Here is a 20,893-nt window from a genome sequence, read left to right as displayed (position 1 = left end):
AGACTTGGAGAACATTATGCTAAGTGAAATAAACCAGTCAGAGAAAGACAAATACCATATGATTTCACTCATATGTGGAATCTAATGAACAAACTGAACTAACAAGGAAAATGGGAAAAAACTCATAGATGGAGAGTAGATGACAGCTAGTGGGAGATGGTTAAGAGGTAGAAAGATTTAGCAAAATGGAAAAAGGACTCATGGACGTGGACAACAGTGTGGTGATTGCTGGGGGAAGAAGGGTATAAGGGGACTAAATGGTAATGGAAAAAATAAAGATTAAATAAAAATAAAAAAAACAAAAAAAAATACCTTTACGACCTGAATCTTCAAAATTATAAAGAATATACTTCCTATGAAGTATATTTTTAAATTATTTTTATTGATTATGCTATTACAGTTGTCCCAATTTTCTTCCCTTTGTCTCCCTCTCCCTCAGGCAATCCCCCCACCATTGTTCATGTCCATGGGTCATGCGTGTAAGTTCTTCAGCTACTCCATTTCCTATACTGTACTTTACATCTCTGTAGCTATTCTGTAACTACCTCTTTGTACTTCTTAATCCCTTCACCCATTCCTTGACACCCCTCTCCCATCTGGCAACTATCAAATGCTCTCCATATCCGTGATTCTGTCTTTGTTCTTGTTTGCTTAAGTTGACTATCCTATGAGACTGACCATCCTAAGAAGTTTTTAAGTCTCTTTTGACTGATTACATTAAGGTTAGACATGTTAAATGGTTTGCCCGAGAATATAAGCTATGAAGTTGCAGGGTGGTTTTCTGAATCAAAATCATCTGAGTCCCAATATAGGTTTTAACTTTTTTGTAGATATATCTTTAATGTGAACAACTTCCATTCCTCCCCTTTTTAAAACAAAAATTTATTAAGTAATTTCTAAGCTCCATATAACCAAAATATTCAATAATTTCTTTATTATTCTTTTTTCCAATTCTTAAAAAAAATGACCACTTGGTAACATTATTTATCCATTTACTTAACTAGCTTAATGGAACAACTTAAGTTCTAATGTCTGTTATCCATTCTTTTACTACTTTAGTGACTAAATCTCAAAAGGAGTATGAAGCAACGTTCTATTAGATACTAATAACCTGATTTTTTTTCTTTTTTTAAAATTTAGTTTATAGACTAAATTTTACTTTTTAGAAAAAAGTTAGAATTATTGTTTTAAATAATCTAATATCTTGAAATAAAGTGATTGCCTTTTCCTATTTATTTTGCCTATAAATAAATAGGTAATGCTAGCAATAGTTGAATGTACTTAGCCTCCTAAAAACCAAATCAGTTGTTTTAGTCTATACCTACCTTTCCACAGATCAATTTGAATTTAGTTCTGTCCTAAACTCATACCTAGAAACCATAAGATTCTATCTTTGTGGAGGAAAATGGGACAACTGTAATAGAACAACAATGAAAAAAGAAATTAAAAAAAAAGAAAGAAAAAAATAGATTCTATCTTCACCATGACATGAAACAAGATTTTTATAAAATCTTCACCCGAGGATCTGTTTATTGATTTTAGAGAGAGAGGAAGGGTTGGAGGGTGTTGCGGAGAGAGAAATCAATCAGTTGTTTCCCATATGCCATCCTGTCTGGAGATTTAACCTACAGCCTAGATATGTGCTCTGTCTGAAAATAGAACCCACGACAACTAACTGAGCTGTTCTGCCAGGGCCAGAACCAGATTTTTAAATGGCCTTCACTATCATTACACACCCTTATTTTCTAAGGAATAGTAAAGTTGCATTATTCCATATACGATGCATTTTGGATATCCTTTTCCTCTTTTACTCCCTTTATTGTATTCATGTTTTTCTGCTTGTCGCAAACATCTACCACCTTCGTTCTCTCCACAGGCTTTTAAACAATTTGAAGTCAACGTGTCAAAGAGTATGTTTTATTTCCCTTTTATAGTCCTTTATTTTTCCTCCTGGACCTTAAATATAGTGCTTTGCATAGAGAAGTTTATTGAGTGTTTATTGAATAAAAACAGAAGAGTTGACCTACTTCCCTGAAACTAGAGTATTTTCCTTGCATCTAAGAACATACCTCCTATCTTTTCAATATAGAAAACAAAACCAACAGAAGTGTAAGTTGGTGCTGGGGAGGGCAGCGGTTCAAGAGCAAGGTAGAGGTGAGTGGTGGTACTGCAGGTGAGCAGCACCTTCCTGTCAACAGAGATCCCTAGACTAGTTCTCTCACTGAACTCATGACTTAAGTAAGTTACCTGCTCTCTCAAGGAGCAGGGTTTCTGTGCCCTTCTCAGAGATGCTCCCTTTCTCCGCTATGCCTTACCAGGTAATGACAGAATAAAAGGTGTAGGCATTTGACGTTCAGTTCTCTAATGGATCCTGTCGCCTTCCTTTGATTAATTTCTTTTCCCACTCAATTGAAAAAAATACTCACAGAAGGGATTAGAGGTTTTTTCTGTCCCTTTCTCCTCTGGTTCTGCATGTGTGTGTGAATTATTTTTAAAATACTAGATGTTTTAGGTAGTTTGTTCTCTTTTTTTATTTACTTTTTATCTTATTGACAACAGAAGAGTAAGGCCGCTTTTCACATTCCTCACTGAGGGAGGGAGGGGCTATTAGAAGAGTTTCGAATAAGTGAAAGTATTGAGTGCACTTTGGAGCCTGGGCAGGTGTATAGTTTTCAGAGAGGGAGGTCATGGGCAGGATGAACACTCCTCCCCTCCCAAAGTGTTTGCATCAGGGAATTACTGACTAAAAACTTTAGGTCCTTGTATTTATGATAGTCAGGTATATACTATTAGAATGCTTTTCACAGCGACTGTTTTCTTTATCAAATTCTATTTTTCAAGAGAGTTATGTGGTACAAGTCATTTTAATCCAATTTGCTATAGAATTCCAAAAGTTTCAAGGTAATTCTTCCCAATTAAATCCATTTGTTGGCTCTGGTCATACCTACTTTGCCTTAGTTATGAACAGAGTAATTTCTACTTAAAATACTTTTGTTTTTCAAGAATGCTTTATCAGTGAGAAACACTGAAACTCATTTTAATGAGCTCATATTAAATAAACAGAAGGACATTCAGAAGTGCTAAATATACTTTCTTCCTGTCAAGATATACAGTTATAGAGCAGCTTTTTATTTTTCTGCAAACATAATTAATTCAAATTAAAATCTTGGCAAGTCCTTCCAACTGACTCTATTATATGCAATATTGTTTTGGTGTATTCTAAAGCAGCTGAGATAGAAAAAGAAAGAAAGATTATATTTTAGAATATAATATTGAAAAGCTATAAACCTCTACTGGTAGTAGTTTTTCTGTGTACAGTTCTTAAATATGAAAATCAACTAAGTTTTATAAATGTAGATACCTATGTAACCAGCACATAGATCAAGGTAAAGAAAACCTCCAGCCCCTCTGGAGGTTCCTTCATGCCCCTCCCATATCAGCCCACAAAAGTAAACATAATTATCACCTGTAGCACCATGGGTTCATTTTTTCTTCCCTTAGACTTTAGGTAAATGGAATCATATGCCCTTTCCTCTTTTAAGTCTGTCTTCTTTTGCTGATCATTATGTCTGTGAGATTCATTTATGCTGTTGCAGATAGCAGTGATTTGTTCTGAGCATCATGAATACTGCCCAGTATATTTATCCATCCTACTGTGGCTGGACATCTCTGTCAGACTCAGTTTTGGGCAAGTATGAATGAAGATTCTATCTATATTTCTGTACATGCCTTTTGGTGGGTAGAAGAAGTCATTATTTTTTAGTACATTCCCCAGTTCAGACTTGCAGGGCCACAGGCACTTTTAGTATTACTCTATGTGTAGCCAAATAATTTTTTAAAGTGGCTGTCCCAATTGACACTCTCAGCAGCAGTGGGTAAGAGTTCCAGTCGCTCCACATTTTCACTGTCACTTTGTATTGTCAGTTTCTTTCTTGTTAAGCAATCTGTTGTGTGTACTGATGAATAATTGTAGTTTTAATTAGCATTTCCCTGTTAATTAACTTGTTGTATACCCTTTTATTGATCATAATACTAGTTGTCTTTGATAGCTATAACTACTCAAGGATTCCATTGGGCCTTTAGCCTCTTACTACCTTTTAATATTCTTCTCACTGTTTTCTTTTTGTTAACTATTTGAAGTTATATCTAGATTTCCTAAATTTAAGAATCATTGCAAGATGGACCCTCTGATATTTTAGAGTGCAGGAGTCAAAGTATTAGAACAGGAAATGATTGGCTTTATGTTTGTGGTCTGCCTTGTACTAATTTTTTTTTAAGGCTTGAATATGATTATAAATTGTTGATCTTTTGGTAACAATGACAAAAAGCAAAGAGAAACAAGGAAACACATTGCTTTGTTTTGCTTTCCTAATATCCTGTGGTAAAATTTTGTTAATTTATATGCTACATCACAGATTGTGTTATTTTATTTTGCTATCATGGTTAAATACACATTGTTAATATTGGCATGAGTTGATTTTAGATATAAATAGTTCCCCTCATAAATATATTCAAGCAAAAATTGATGACCATCTGTCAGAGAATAAGAATGCATTTTTGCACTTAATAGTAAGTTAAAATAGTTGTATTCTAGTTTCCTTCAAACTCAAAACTATTTTAATACTAAACTATGGAAATCTTCTTTTCAACACAAATACTTCAGTCACGTGCCATTTACAGATGTTCACTTTTTATTAGCTTACTTGATCCCAACGAGCACTGTGAATAATAAGCTGCACAAATTTTATGGATGAAAGAAAGTAGGGCCCTGAAATAGTTCCATCTGGCTAGTCTATAAAGGGGCAGAGTCTGGAATAGCACACAGTTCCCCTGGCTCTGGTCCTAGTTTTCAGTCACCGTATCTCTGAGGTGGACTTTATAACCCCAGAGAATAGCAGGAGTACAAAGGCATCCAGACACAAGTGTAAGGGTTTGCTCATATGTTGTTCATTATATGTACATTCATTCGGAGTGTTTACAGGAGAGGGAATATATAGTGTTGAGATGGGATTGTGTACAGAACATAATGTAGGGTAAAATTGAAAAGTGGTAGCTACAATAAGGTTTCGGTTAACATGAGTATCCCAGGAGCTTGGGAAGGATCAGACAGATAAGAAATATATGAACACACTGCCAAGACAGAATGAGTGCAAAAGTCTGTATACTTAAGTGATTGACAACTTGTAAGCAGTGGATTGTGATTGAGAGTGAGACAGAGGGTGAGGTTTGACTGTGGACTTGTACATTCTCAACACACGTGTTCTGTATCCCTTTTCTCTAAGATTATGGAGAATGTAAATATTAACAATGACTCCTTAAAAACATAAAAAGAAATGGGGAAAAAATAAAACAATACAACTACTTCTTATTCAGTGAAAATACTGTCTTTATACAGACTTCTAAATCGCATGTTTTGAATTTTAAAAAATTCCCCAACTTAAGTATGGGCCTGGTAACGAAAAGAAATATATTGGGCATTTATGTTCAATTGTAAAACTCAGTTTTCCCCAAGAAACTCTCTTGTGCTGTATATACATATTGAAAACCAGATGGAAAATCCTGTTCATTTTGTATTGTCCTCAGTGTGGCTGGTGTTTTATCACTTGCCAAGTCATGACCACCTGTGGCTCTGTCTTGGCAGCTCTGTGTTTAATAGGCCAGGCGTTCTGTTCACAGGAAGGGCCTCCTGAAGCCTGACTAAAAAGCAAATCGCTCACATGACCAAGGGCCTGATAATAAGGATTTGCTGAACACATAATTTGACGTGTTTTGCTTTGAACAGACACACTGTCCAGTGCTTTTGTTGGCACCACTGCCAAAGGCTTTTGCACACAAACAATTAGTGGCAAGTCGTTTGATTTTCCACACAGGAAACCCAGCACAGAACAGTCAGTCCTCTAAAGATGTACCTTCTCTTTTCCTATTGTTTTCACTCTATTAAACCCCAGCCATTAACACATTAATTGACTGGTTACTGGGACATGGGACCCTAAATTAGAGTCCCCAAACTTTCCCCAAATTAGGGCTTTCAGAATCACTTAAAATGCAAAGTGGGCCTAGATGACTCAGTAAATAATCTGACCAGAGGGAGAAGAAGCAATAAATAGATAAGATGCATAATTGGCTGTTTTTTTTCTGGAAGATTTTAAACGATGCCATATTTTCATCTGTTTTGGGCAGCCTGAAAACTCTGACTTTTTCCCCCAGGGATTATTTTTAAAATTAAACTTATTAGGATAACATTGGTTAATGTTATATAATTTTTAGATGTACAGCTTTATAATACATTTGTATACTCCATTGTATGCTCACTACACAACGTCTAGTCTCTTTCATTCACCATATATTTAATGCCCTTTACCCTCATTGTCTTCTCCCTGCCCCTGTTCTCCACTGGTAACCACCATTCTGTTGTCTGTGTATATAAAGCTTTTGTTTGTTTTATTTGTTCATTTGTTCCTTTTTGTTTTATAGTCCACATATGAGTGAAATCATAAGTTCTTGTTCTTTTCCATCTGTCTTAATGCCCTTCACATAGTACTCTCAAGATCCACCCATGTTGTTGCAAATGGCACTATTTCATTTTTTTTAATGGCTGAGTAGTATTCCCTTGTATATATGTACCACATCTTCTTTATTTAATCATTCATCAAAGGATACGTTGGTTGTTTCTATGTCTTGGCCACTGTGAATAATGCTGCAACGAACATAAAGGCACATATACCTTTATGCATGAGTGTTTTCAAAATTTTGGGGTGAATATCTAGAAGAGGGATTGCTGGGTCATATGGTAACTCGATTCTTAATGTTTTTTTCAAGTTTTGCTTTTTTAACTTGTGAAAAATGTTTGATAAGCAATTGACAAAACACAGAAATGTAAGCACCCTGGGAAATGATCATGAAATGAAAGAGATGAAACCTGTTAGCAAGTTTATTTTAGCCACTTAAATGTGTCAGTTTAATGAATCAAACTCATGTATTTGGAGTTTCTTTTCTTTTCTTTCTTTTTTGTATGTTTTATTGATTATGCTGATACAGTTGTCCAAATTTCTTTTCCCTTTGCTCCCCTCCACCCAGCATCCACCCTCCCTCTAGCAGTCCCTCTCCCCATAGTCTATGTCCATGGGTTGTGCATTTAAGCTCTTCTCTACATCCCTGTCTTTTCTGAACCCTCCTACTATGCTTCTTAATTCCTGCACCATTTCCCTCTCTCTCCCCAGTTCCCCCTCCCAGCTGACCTCCGCTCCACATGTTCCCCATACCTATGACTCTGTTCCCACTTTGGTTGTCTTCTTAGTTTGCCTTTTTTTCATTCCCTAGCTTCTGTCATTGATAGTTGTGATTCTGTTGTCATTTTAATGTTCATAATTTTGATCTTCTTTTTCTTAAATAAGTCCCTTTAAAATTTCATATAATAATGGCTTGGTGATGATAAACTCCTTCAGCTTTACCTTGTCTGGGAAGCACTTTTTCTGCCCTTCCATTCTGAAGGACAGCTTTGCTGGATAGAGTAATCTTGGTTGTAGTTTTTTGCCTCTCATCACTTTGAATGTTTCCTGCCAGTCCCTTCTTGCCTGCAAAGTTTCTTTTGAGAAATCAGCTGATAGTCTTATAGGGATCCCTTTGTAGGTAATTCTCCTCTTCTCTCTTGATGCTTTTAATATTCTCTCTTTATCCTTAGCCTTTGGCATTTTCATTATATGTCTTGATTTGGTCCTCCCTGGGTCTAGTTTGTTTGGGACTCTCTGCACTTCCTGGACCTGTATGTCCATTTCCTTTCCCAAATTAGGGAAGTTTTCCTTCATTATTTTTTCACATAATTTTTCAATTTCTTGCTCTTCCTCTTCTCCCAGCACTTCTATGATTCAGATGTTGGCATGTTTAAAGCTATCCCAGAGGTTTCTAAGCCTCTCCTCATTTAAAAAAAAATTCTGTTTCCTCATTCTGTACTGGTTGACTGTTTATTTCTTCCTTATGTTCCAATACTTTAATGTGAGCCCTGGCTTCCTTTCCTTCACCATCAGTTTCATGTGGATTTTTCCTCCATTGCACTTAGCATAGCCCTTATTTCTTCCTTGTCATGTTTAATCTATTCTGTCAGGTCTGTTAGCATCTTTATCACCAGTACTTTGAAATGTGGGTCTGTTAAATTGGCTATCTCCTCATCTGTTAGGTTTGCTATTTCCTTGTTGCTTAGTTCTCTCACTGGAACCTTGATCTCTCCCCCCTTTTGGGCCATATTTCTGTCTCTTCACATTGATAGCCTTTTCTGTTTGCTTCTGGATTTTAGTTAGAACTATCTCATCTGTTATGTTGTAAAGGGGTGGAACCTTAGATATTTATCAGTGCTGATGACCCGTTTCACCATGTTGTGCCGCTGTATGTAGGGGAGGGGTCTGAGAGGGAACTATGCCACTTGCTGATCACTCGCCTGTTTTCCAGGCACTTCTCCCCCTTCCTGTACTAAGCCAGCTGCCTCCTCTGAGAGACTGGTAGTTTCCTCCTCCACCCCAATCCCTGACTGGCTCTCACAATCAGAAGCAATGTGGCTCTATTCTTCCTGGGACTGGGATCGCAAGCTACGTGGTCTGTTCTGGGGCTGGAACCCATCTGGTTTGGGGCTGGGATTGTTTCTGGGGTTTAAAATGTATGGCTGTGCTTTTTGCCAGGGCTACAGTTGCTGTACTGCTGGCCATGCTGCCAACCGCTGCTGCCTCCAGCTGGGCTGCCAGCTGCGCCCACCAAGCAGCGCCCCGCCAAGTCCCACTCCCGCAGCCGCTGCTCCGTTCCTCTTTCCGTCCAGGTTCTGCCCCTCCTACCTTTCTGGCCGAATATTTCTTTGCTGAACTTCCCTGTAGTTTCAATTTTCTGAGTTCTTTTAGTTCTGAAGTGGTTGTAAACTCATGCTTAGTTGTGCGGGAGATGCAGTGTGTTTATTCACACCTTCATCTTGCCGGAAGTCTATTCTTAAGTTTTTGAGTGATCTCATTACTGTTTTCCATAGTGACCATACCAATTTACATTCCTACCAGCAGTGTATGAGGTTCCCTTTTCTCTACAACCTCACCGGCACTTATTTCTTGTCTTATTGATAATAGCCATTTTAATAGGTATGATGAAGTAATATCTCATGTTCTTGATTTGCATTTTTTTTTTTCTTTTAAAAGTGTGCTATATGTGGCCTAAGCTCTAACATGAAATCTAATCAGCCATTTAACTTTGGGGGAAAACTACTGAGCACTCAGGTCTCAATTACACTCATCTGTGAAACAAATACATTGGGGAATTGCTCCTTAGGACATTTTCATTGGCTCTCAAGCTGGTCTGCACATGTTTCTCACCTGGGGAGCATTGGAAAATGCTATTGCCCATGTCCTACCTCTGCAGATTCTAATTTTATGGTCTGGTCTGGTACAAAGCCTGAGTAATAGAATTTAAAACCTTGGCTGCACAGTAGAATTACCCAGGGAGCTTTTAAAAATCAATGCTTACTCTGCAATATCTCCTTAAAGTTCCCAGGCGATTATAATGTGCTACCAAGCCTGAGAGTCACTGCTTCAAAACAATATAATCTGTCATTTGAAAAAACATTAAGGGGATATGTGGCTCTGCTGGCTATGCACAGTGTGTGCACGTAAGATTGCACATGCTATTTAGGCTGATTATGTTTTGCAGCCCTGCCTAACTCAAAGCAAACACGGTCATTCATCAGTTTTACTCAGAGAATTGACTGACCACTCAATGTATGCTGTGTTCTTTACTAAGTACTTATGTTTATAACCCTGCCATTTGCAGAAGTTTTCTTTAAGTCACAAAACGAGAAAAACTGCAATATTTTATGTTATGGGGCATAAGATAAAGTACATGGTGATGTTTATACAGGGATATTTATCCATCTTTTAAAAAGCAGCTCAAAATCCCACAGAACTTGCAATATAAGTTATAGTACATCTACATTATGAAATGTTATTTAATTATAATCTGAAATATGTAATTATTGACAGGAATATTTTCATGATAGGCTGATCTGGATGAATGTATATAAAAGAAATTATGGTTTTCCATTGTAGTGGGATTAGGAATGCTTTAAATTTATGTCTTCCTTTACTTAAAACTTTAAATATCCTCATGAGGACAAAAAATAATTAAATGCTAAGGTCAGTTTTGTTCTATTAAGCATTTATTTGGCTCTTATTTATTTTTTGTTTTACCAATTTATAAAAGGCCTAATAATTATTTCATAAAGTTTCTTGTAATCTTTGTTCGGGCACACACAGAAGGACAGGTGTTGTGAGTTTGTTGGGACAGGCCAGAAAAATAGTGATCTAGCTGGGATTTTAAGAGGTGCTGACAGAAAGAAAGTATTTTCAGTTCTAACTATTTTCTAATTTATATGATTTAAAAGTGACAAAAAGAAACACAAAGCAAACAACACAAGGGTAGGCAGAGTAATCCCTCCCCACAAAGATGTTCATATGCTAATTCCCAGAACATGTGACTATGTTGCAGTCCAAGGCAAAGGGAACTAAGGTGGGGGATGGAATTCATTTTGTCTGGCCTTGAGATGATCCAGGTGGGCCCAATGTAATCACAAGAGTCCTTATAAATAAAAAAAGGGCTTTGGGAGGGTCACTGAGGCAGTGTAGGAAAGGCCTGGGTCAAAGCTGACTTTGAAAATGGGGAAAAGGACTATAAGCCAAAGAACACAGGCAGCCTCTAGGAGCTGGAAAAGGCAAGAAAACAGCTTCCTTCCTAGTGACTTCAGTGAAGAACACCCCTGAGCACACCTTGATTTGAGACCCATTTTGGACTTTTGACCCCCAGAACTGTGAGTTAACACATCTGTGCTTCTTTTGCCCATTAAGTTTAGCAGCAATAGAAAACTAATACAAGTGCTTATATGATATATAATGTGAAAAAAAAAAACCTTCCTGAAATGCTTATACTTTGGTTGTGAGTAAACTTCTTTCTCGTCCCTTTCTCTACTCGGCTCCTCCCCCTCTAGTCAGATGAAAGTTCTTGCTGTTGTCAATAATGTTTGCTGCTAAGAACAGTGATATCGGGGCAGCAGTGAGGCAGAATATGATTTTCCTAAAAACCTGGGAGTGTTGTGAAAGAATGGAATGCATGTTATGAAGTGTTGAATTGGGAAAGATAGAAAACAATACCCAAGATTAAATTTAAAAAAATTACTATTTGGTGGTAGCTAAGAAGGAATTATTCTATTTTTTGAATTGAGAAAAAGGAAACAATTGTAAATAACAGTATGAGTGAAAATAAAAAGTTATCTAGGCTAAGGTAGTTATCTTCATTATGGCTCAAGTACAAGAAAAAAATTTTATAATTGTATGAGGTCATGGGGATTTTGTTTTATTGTGGTTCATTTGCTTGATTGGTTGTTTAATTGTTGAATGATCAGGAGAGTTAGAGAGAAGTCACAAGGCCATAGGAAGAAAATGCCAAAATTATAAATGAGCTAAATTCAGCAGTTGTAGACAAAACAGTGGGTATTGGGGTTCAACTTTTAAGAAAAATTTGGATGGAGAAGTCAATACCTGGAACAGAAGGTGGTGACCCATCTGAATCAGAAAATAAAAGCTGAATATCAGTCAACAAATTGTAATCTCATGATTGTTTCTGGGGCAGAAGACTGTGAAACTGGCAAACACAGAAAAAACATTCACATAGTGATAAAGATGAGGTAGATATATGTGAATGACCTAATTCCTCTGTGAATTATTGAACTAACTAATCCCTAATAATTTGAGACCAATGATTTAGTAGTGTATTTTTTTCTCTTTTTTCTCTTGCTGAATGGTTGAAGAAGTTAGGAAGGAGTAAGGAACAAGTGTGAAAGTTGGGAGGAGAGAGTTGGGGGAGGATGCAGAAGAGGGAGAAGAAGCTAGCAATAAACTTGGTGAATATTCCTGTTATCAGACAACTTTGAGGGTAGTGCACTGACTATAGTGGGCTATATATATAGCACAGTGGTTTTTCATAGGCATTATTATATTAAACTTTAAGATGTTGAATTATTTGCTAAATGTTCTCTAGTACATCTAAAACAAACATTAGTTTTGAAGACAAAATATTCAAGTTCTAAATAAAGTCTGAATTACTTAAGGAGAAAACACAACTGCCCAAGCAAGCTAATAGTCTGTCCTGACAGAACCTCTAGGAGATGTCAGAGCAATCTTTGGCCTTTGAGTGAGTCTCTGATGCCTGCCTTTATACAGCCATGGCACCAAGCCTGGAGTCAGATGTGTGTGCATTCCAGTCCCCACATTGCCACCTGTAAGCTATTTTACTAGGCTTCTCTGAGTCCCAGTTTCCTAATCTATGAGACAATGACAATGTCAGTGACAGTAATCATAATAAAAATAATGATACCAATAGAAGCAAACACCTGTAAGGTACTTTTTATACCCCACTCTATTTATTGATTAATTTTATCCTCACAATAACATTACAAAATATATAAGATTCCTATCCCCATATTACAGGTAAGAGGCAGATACACAGAGGTTAAGATGGTAAGCGTTACACATATAGAAAGCATGAGAGCTGAAATATGAGCCTGGAGTGCTGCCCACAAAGCTCATGGTTTTAATGAAAACTTTATGATGTTCCCACTTTCTCAACAGACTGTCATGGAAATTTAATGAGATAGATGTGATGGGGAAATAGAGTAACAAAAATATTCCTTTGAATTATTAGGTTAGCAGCTCATTTGTCATATTTGCTTTTGAAAGATGATTTCCTTGTATATTACAGTGTTTTCTCCATTTTATCCACCTCTGTGCCCCTTTCCCTTTCCTTCAAATGGTTCTTATTGGGTTGGCCAAAAAAATACATATTATTTTTTCTGTATAATAAAAGATACATTTTTCATTTTCACCAATAACTTTATTGATTTAGAAATTTTGAATATGTCAGCTATCTCCCACTATTTGCTTCTAGTGGGTGGAGGCTGCTAAACATCTTTTAATGCAGAAGACAACCCTACAGCAAAGGATTATTTGGCCAGAAAACTTTGCAAACTACTTCTGACACATTTGATCAATCACAGTAACTTCTCCACATACTGCACAAATCATTTTTTTGTGTTTCAGTTACGTCTTTACCTTTCATGAAATAATAAAGCATAATATGCCAAAAATGTTGCATATTTTCTTCCATCTTCAATATTAAAATGGCCGCACAAAAATTCACCAATTCTGATTTTTTAAAACAAGTACATGCTGATATGACAGCTGTCACAATACAATCTAACAAAATTGTTTTGAATGAAGTTCAAGACAGCTAAGCACTACTAGAACCATTGTACGGAAAAAATGTAACAGAACTTTTGGCCAACCCAATAAAATCAGGAGGGGAACTGTTACTATATTATTGTGTTGAAGTACTCACTGGATTCATATATTTCTCTTCACATGTTCTAATATTTAAGTATAATTAAACATGTATCACAAACTTCCTCATATAGCAGGCTTTCTCAGCTATAGCACTGTTGACATTTTGAACCAGATGATTCTTTGTAGTGAGAAACTATGCTGTGAGTTGTAGGATGATTAGTAGTATTCCTGCCCTCTTGTCCTCTAGCTACTAGAGGCCTCCCAGTTGAGACAACCAAAAATGTCTCCATATATTGCCAAATGTCCCCTGGGGAGCAAAATCAACCATAGTTAAGAATCACTGCTCAAAGTAAGAAAAAAGAAATGTATCTGTTGTGCAGATTATTGATTATGTTAGAATGTTAGCTATTGAATGCAAGTTGGTTTTAAAAATTAGTTTTTAGTTCTAACCAGTGTAGTTCAGGTGGTTGGGTGTTGTCCTACAAAGTGAAAAGTTGCTGGTTCAATTCCCAGTGGGGGCACAGGCCTAGGTTGCAGGTTCAGGGTCCATGCAAGAGGCAACCAATCAATGTTTCTCTTCTTCTCTTTCTCCCTCCCTCCTTCCCTTTCTCTTTAAATAAATAAATAAATAAATAAATACATTCTTTATAAAAATTTGTTTTTAATTAAAAAATTTTGTTTTAATTATCATCGTTTTCCCCTTGCCTTTCAGTACTTTTGGGGAAGAGAGATTTGGAAAACTGTAACTTTCATTCTTAAAACAGGAGGAGGAGTTGGGGAAATCAAATAATTAAAAACATTTCTTTAAATTATTAGGTTAGCTCATTTCTCACATTTTCTCTTGAAAGATATGATTTTCTTGTATAGGACAATGACCAACAAAGTGATTTAGGCATTGGGAGTTACCTCATATACTTTCATGAAGTGTAAGCCATTGAATTAAGAAAGTAGAAGCTATTTGGATAGAACAGAGAGAGCTTCATAGTAGAGACCCTATTCCCATTTTCATGAGATTAAATATGGGTGCGTCCTTGTTTTCTCTAATTGCTATAGGTCCCTCCTGTTCAGCACAGTGCCTGGGCCACAGAGAGGAGGAGATCTAAGCATGAGGTCCCAGAGTACTTCTTGGCTCAGGATGTGGGATTTGGGGTGTGTTTATATATACACAAAGTAGGTTAGAGTCTTTTTTTACATTAAGACTTGGCATACGCATATCTTGCTCTCTTTCAGTGAATAAAGACTGATGTTTCACTAACAAATTTTGTCTTATAATCATCATATGTGTATCATAACTATAAGTGTTAGAATGCAAAGAATTTGCATGGCAGGAAAGTTGGTCCAAGTTTATGGAATAAAAATGAAAAACAAATTGAAGTGAGAAATGATTGATTCAAGAACACATTAATTGAAGAAAGGCAGAAAATTCTGTGTATCTATATGTCTTTAAATTCAACAGTTCATTTATGTCTAAAGTACCTATATCAATAATTTATTTTGCCATTGATCTATCATGATAAAAGTGAATGCAAAGCACTTGAGAGTCTGACACATATTAAGAACTCAGTATATAATAGTTACCATTTTAAAATATTATCTATTACTTCCTGAGTGCTTACAACAAGGATTTTGAGATGGTTAAGTTGGAAAAAATGATGGGTGAGAAAAACTTGAATGGGAATAATTGGAATCTAGTAATTGCCAACAAGAATACGTTTGATGATATAAAAGAGAATAAAATTTTAAAAGACATGTTTTAGGGGTAAAGGAAACAAAAATGCATGGCGAGGTGAAGGCGAGAGAAGAAAAGGCAGAATGGAATGTATTAACTGTGACATAACTGATCATTTGGGATAGAGGTGAAGAGTCAAGTAGAATAACTCCAGAAAAGCATGGAAGTGGATGAACAGTAGAGGAACAGAATTAAAGAAAAGGGAAATTTAGAAAGGTTATATTGAATAATAAAATCATCCTCAATGTTTCTTTATTATTTAGAAGGCATATAACCCTTAAAATTTTAAAGAAACTTTCCTAAAAGGGGAGGGATAGAACACTATTTTAAATAGCTTTAACTAGACTAGATTTCCTTGGAATGGCCCTATTGAAAATGATTCTAGATAATCTCCCATTAAAGCTAAATCATTAGGAACAAAAGATTTCTGAGAAGCAAAATATTTTAAGGGATTACTGACTTAGGTTGTTAGAGCTGCTTCTATTTAATGAGTTCCTACTCTTTTGGTGTACTTAGTTGGGTCACTGGGTTTCATTGGTGAGGAGAATCCGGTGTAAAGCAAAAGAGTAATAACAGTCAAGCTTAAAATGCCACATGATCTTGTAGAGACTTTAAAAGTCAATCAGTACAATGTGTTAAAAGATGATAACTGGAAGATTCCAAATGCTAAGACTTTACATAATACCTTTAATGTCAGGAAGTAATATATTATAAAATGTCATTCTTTCATTTTAGGAATGCATCAATGACAGAATATTTTATAATAAAATATTTGTCTACTCAAAATAACATACATTTCAATATTACTTAATCCCCAAATGAGATTTTAAAAAGGACATGTACTAATTCTCTCTCTCTCTTTTGTATCATGTTCCCAATTGGTAACATTGTCAGTAGGAAATAACTTACTTTGTAATAGGAAATTTGTATCACATGTGAATAAACCTTTTAAAAATTTATAAAATATAATATTTTCAGTTTCTACATTATGCAAATATACAGTGATATATAATGATAGATGGTGCTGTTAGGGTAAAGGGATATTTTCATAGCCAGTGTGAGGTTGTGTGTGTGTGTGACATACATGCCTCATTAACAAAGATTTTCATTGTGTAATGAGAAACATACAAAGAAAAAATGTTTTTTTATTCACAACACTTTATGGTTTAGCTTATAGTTTTAGTCTTCTTTTGAAAGTTTTTATTTACTTATTTTTAGAGAGAGGGGAAGAGAGGAAGAGAAACATTGATGTATGAGAGAAACATCAATTAGTTGTCTCTTGTGTGACCCCAACTGGGGACCTGGCCTGCAATCCAGGCATGTACTTTGACTGGGAATCGAACCAGCGACATTTCAGTTCACAGGCCGATGCTCAATCCACTGAGCCACACCAGCCAGGGCTGAAGTTTTATTCTCTATAAAATTGCAATATTAAAACATGTTACTGGATGTGAAAAATATTTCATATGAACAAGTATAAACTTTTTCTCACTCTCTAGATACCGTAAAGAGAATGAACCTTTTAATCTTTAGAGGGCTGTTTTTCTTGAATTAAAAGGTATAATAATGCCTCATAACAAATTCAATAGCTGTAATAGCATTGTAACATTATGGCTTCATTTAGAAACAATGTCCACTACTCAATCTAGAATGATCTTCTAGGGTTTACTGTTTCAATAAATTTCATAAAAATTTCCCACACTGATCAACTTTGTTATACTGGACCTTCATTCACATGGGTCTTACTGCTGAAATTCCACTGGCCAGAGCTCACCTTAGTGCAGCTCCACTGCAGAAGCTTCTTTTCATAAGTAAAGACTCCTAAGTGGGAAAAAATAGTAATTAAAATATGTTTTTGTTTATTTTAAAATGCTTGATCAAAGTCTTCAGAGAGGTAATTGAAGCATGAGGCAATCTCATCTAAAAGGTGGTATAATAAGGGGATCTAGCAGATTTTGCTGAGTAGTTAGCTCCATGTCTAGTTCAAGGAATGCATCTTCTTAACCTACTTATTTCCTTCCGATTTAATAGTGGCATCCTGAGTGAGATAGCTCTCCATTCATCATTTCAGTGGAGATGAATGTCAACTATTATCTGAAAGATAAATGCCTGGAGATATGGATGTTCAAATACCTATTATAGAGTTCTGCTACACAGTGCAGATCCAAGATTAAAAAAAAAAAAAGTTCATGGAAGCCCTTTGGAGGTGGGTTTACCATGACTGAGATGTTGTTTCCTTTGAGTTGTACAAAATCTATATGGACTTTTTACCATAACCCCTTTGCCTAATGGATGCTACAGTCCATTAAAGCAGCTTTAGTATAATAATTATTAATGAGCATAATATATAAGTATTTTCTAATCCCTTTTTGTAAGGAATTATTTAATATAATGATAATAATATCTAAGAAAATAGAGCGATGTTTTGAAAAAGAGTGTTCTGTAAACATCATTCATTTGGGGGCACATTAGTAACATCTTCTTTGGCAAATATCTCTGTTGTCTACACAATCTACAAATATTTTAAGACTGTGATCCATGTAAATTCTATATTTTTACTTCGTAATACCACCGGGTGAAATAAGAATTTCCACTGTACAGGCAGTGGCTCAAGGCTGAGGAAAATCAAGCACACAACTGTGGAAACAATGATATTAAAATTACTAGAGGGGAAGCTGATTTTATATCCTTTTCTGTTGCTCCATGGAAGATAAATTATTGAGATTGTTACATAGTGTATAGAGTAGAGACCAGTAGGGCATGAGGCTCTGTCTCTTTAAACAATAATTTTTGGGAAATCAATCCAAATAATGATAAATTAAAATTTCAGAATCATGTACCATTTAATGCTAGTAAGAGGGTTTACAATCCATTCATCTTACATTTTGACATTCTTAAGAGTATAGACAGGAAAGTTTGAAGTACATAAACCAATATAGTAATATTCCATGAAATCATTTCACTTAACTGAAGAAATTGTGGAAAAGTCTATGGACAGAAAGGTTAGTTAGGATATCTCCCAAAGTATATATTTTTGAAGCAGATGGTTGAACGAAACAGGAAATTTTTACTAGATTGTGATTCCACTTACAGAATTTAACCAGTGAATAGTAACTAATACTTCTGGGGCTAATTGGCTAATTAACTTTCAGTAATTTGGTACATTCGTAAGAGCCAAATTGGTAAACATTTCTGTACCTAAATTGAGGGTCCTAAACTTGGATGGGAAACTGATTACTTATTAGATTCAGTGCAAAATTTTGATCGCTAAGGACGTTGTGGTAGTACATATCAGAGTGACATCTTTGGTTTCCAAAAATGTAATAAACATATTATGCAACTGGTCGTGTTTTTTTTCTATATTTAATTCATCCTATATGAAAATGATCTTCTGATATTGAACTTTTTAGTATTCATCCATTTTAGAATGGATTTTAGTCCATGCCAGTTATATCAGTTCTGGAATGGAAATTTTAGTCTGTTGCATACCAAATCTGGTACTGAAAAAAAAAACAAAACAAAGTAACATATCATTTCATCCAAATGCTGTTAAGTTTCATTTTTATCAAGATTTCGTTCTAGTTTCTAGGTGATACTGCATTGATTATCCATGAGATAATAGCAATTAACCAAATTTCAATTTTTTTTCTTGACTTTATTTTGTGTTGCTTTAGGGTGTATATCTTAGTGGTTAGACAATCATATACTTCATAGAGTGTTCCCCTCAATATTTCCGGTACCCAAACTAGTATCATACATAGTTAAAGCAATGTTATTGACTACATTCCCTATGCTTTACTTCGTTACCCATGACTATTTTGTAACTAGCAATCTGTGCTTTTGATCCCTTCATATCTTTCGCCCAGTGGCCCAGCACTCCCTCCCCTCTGGCAACCACCTGTTCTCTCTCTGTATCTATGAGTCCTTTTCAATTTGTTCATTTATTTTGTTCTTTAGATCCCACATATAAGCGGGATGATGGTATTTGTCTTTCTCTGACTGACTTATGTCACTAAGCATAATACCCTCCAGGTCCATCCATGCTGTTACATAAACAAAATTTCAACGAAACAATAGAAGATCATGCTACCTTCTTATCAGGGCCTCTCATATTCTGAGACTATTAGCAATCTCAAAACAGGGTTATAAAAATTGGGGATAATTTAAAATATATATTAGAGCATAAATTTGTCAAAGTATAAACTTTGGTATAGAAAAAAATAACTACTCCTATTTAAGTTAATTCAATCTCCATTTGAGCCCTCATTTATTTGTATTGACAGAAAACATGATTTTGGTAGATTTTTTATTTGTCTCAGTCATTTTGTGAATTTGGAAATCCTGTTTTTCTATAGCCCAACTTAATTTCTACTTCAAGTTTCTATTCTGCATTTAGGTAGAAAATATCAGTTCTCATATGTTATGGTGGTTCGCTTTGGGAAACTGCACCTGTCCTACGGTTCTCAGCTTCTGTCTGAATTGGCATAAGTGAGATGTTCCATCTTGTTCTCTGGTATCAGCCTCCTTCAATTGGCATATGCTGAGTTACATTCATTTTCACCTGGGCTTCAGACTACAATCCATGCTCAACTCCTAAGATTTTTTTTTCCCCCTGAGCTGTATCTTTGATATGTCTTGGAATCCACAGACCTTGTCCTCTCTTTGGAAACATATGGAGGGCTCAGCTTGTTCCCCTCCTCCTCTTCAAGGCCACAGAAAATTCTGGGCTGTTTTGGGTCATCGGTGATAATGAACAACCATTTTAGCAATGTCTATTCTATTGCTTTTATTCTGGTATGATGTGTGAAACATTATCCAAGGTGTCACTTCCCAGGTTCCCAGAAAGACATGGAACATTTTTCTTTTCTCTGAATAATCTAAAGTTTTAGAGAATGTAATATGCAAGTGACCATGATGCATGTCTGTCTCTTCTCCCTCTGGCCATAATCCTGGAGCATGGGGAGCATGAAGGATTGCTTTAGAGCCAAGTGTGCAGAAGCTTTTACTCCACTGCTGCTCCTTCCTTCTCTCTCCTCAACTCTTACTTGTTTCAGATCAGGGTAGGAAAACTTATACATCATCATTCATTCTTCTTAAATATATTATTTGTGCAGATGTTTCCATTCTTCATCTTACTATCTCTTCCAGGACTTTTCACAAAAGTTATTTTGGTGTGGAAATGTTGAGGACTGACTCTTTTACCTCCTGTCTCAATCAGCTATGACATTATCTCTCTGGAGTTAGAAACCAACACTATTCTAGCTGTTAACTAAAATGGGGATCATTTATGATGCAGAAGGGAACTACCAAGATATAATAGCTATATGAGTAACATGAAAATATTATTCCCACTACATTTCCATTTACAGTAAAATGTTTTGAATAAGAACAAACATTTGTAATATTTATTATAAGCATAAAGTAATATGGAATAAACTAATTTGGGAAAAACACCCCAAATCTAAACCCTTTCCTAACTGCAAGGCCCAGACAAAATGGTTCTCCTGGCCCTATGTGGGACAGGTCTTATTTTGATCCACTTAAACATAAAAACAGAAGTACTAAAAAGGAAAGTGTAAATTGCACCTAAATCAATCTATTCTCAGTATTGTGTACATAATGAAAGTCAACCCCAAAGCAACACAATTGGCTGGCAAATCTTCAAAGAGAAAATTCGTATCTATAAGGCATTGATAGGTAATTGATTTTCATTAAGAGATTGAAAAGGCAAGGTTGGTGGTCTTGTGTGAAGTGGCATTTGATAGATAAAGCAATAAAGCACATTATTTGAGGCTAAATGATACACCGT

This window comes from Furipterus horrens, unplaced genomic scaffold (assembly GCF_987537825.1).
Source record: "Furipterus horrens unplaced genomic scaffold, mFurHor1.1.pri manual_scaffold_9, whole genome shotgun sequence".
In the NCBI taxonomy this organism is placed as follows: domain Eukaryota; kingdom Metazoa; phylum Chordata; class Mammalia; order Chiroptera; family Furipteridae; genus Furipterus; species Furipterus horrens.
This window is presented reverse-complemented; position numbering follows the sequence as displayed.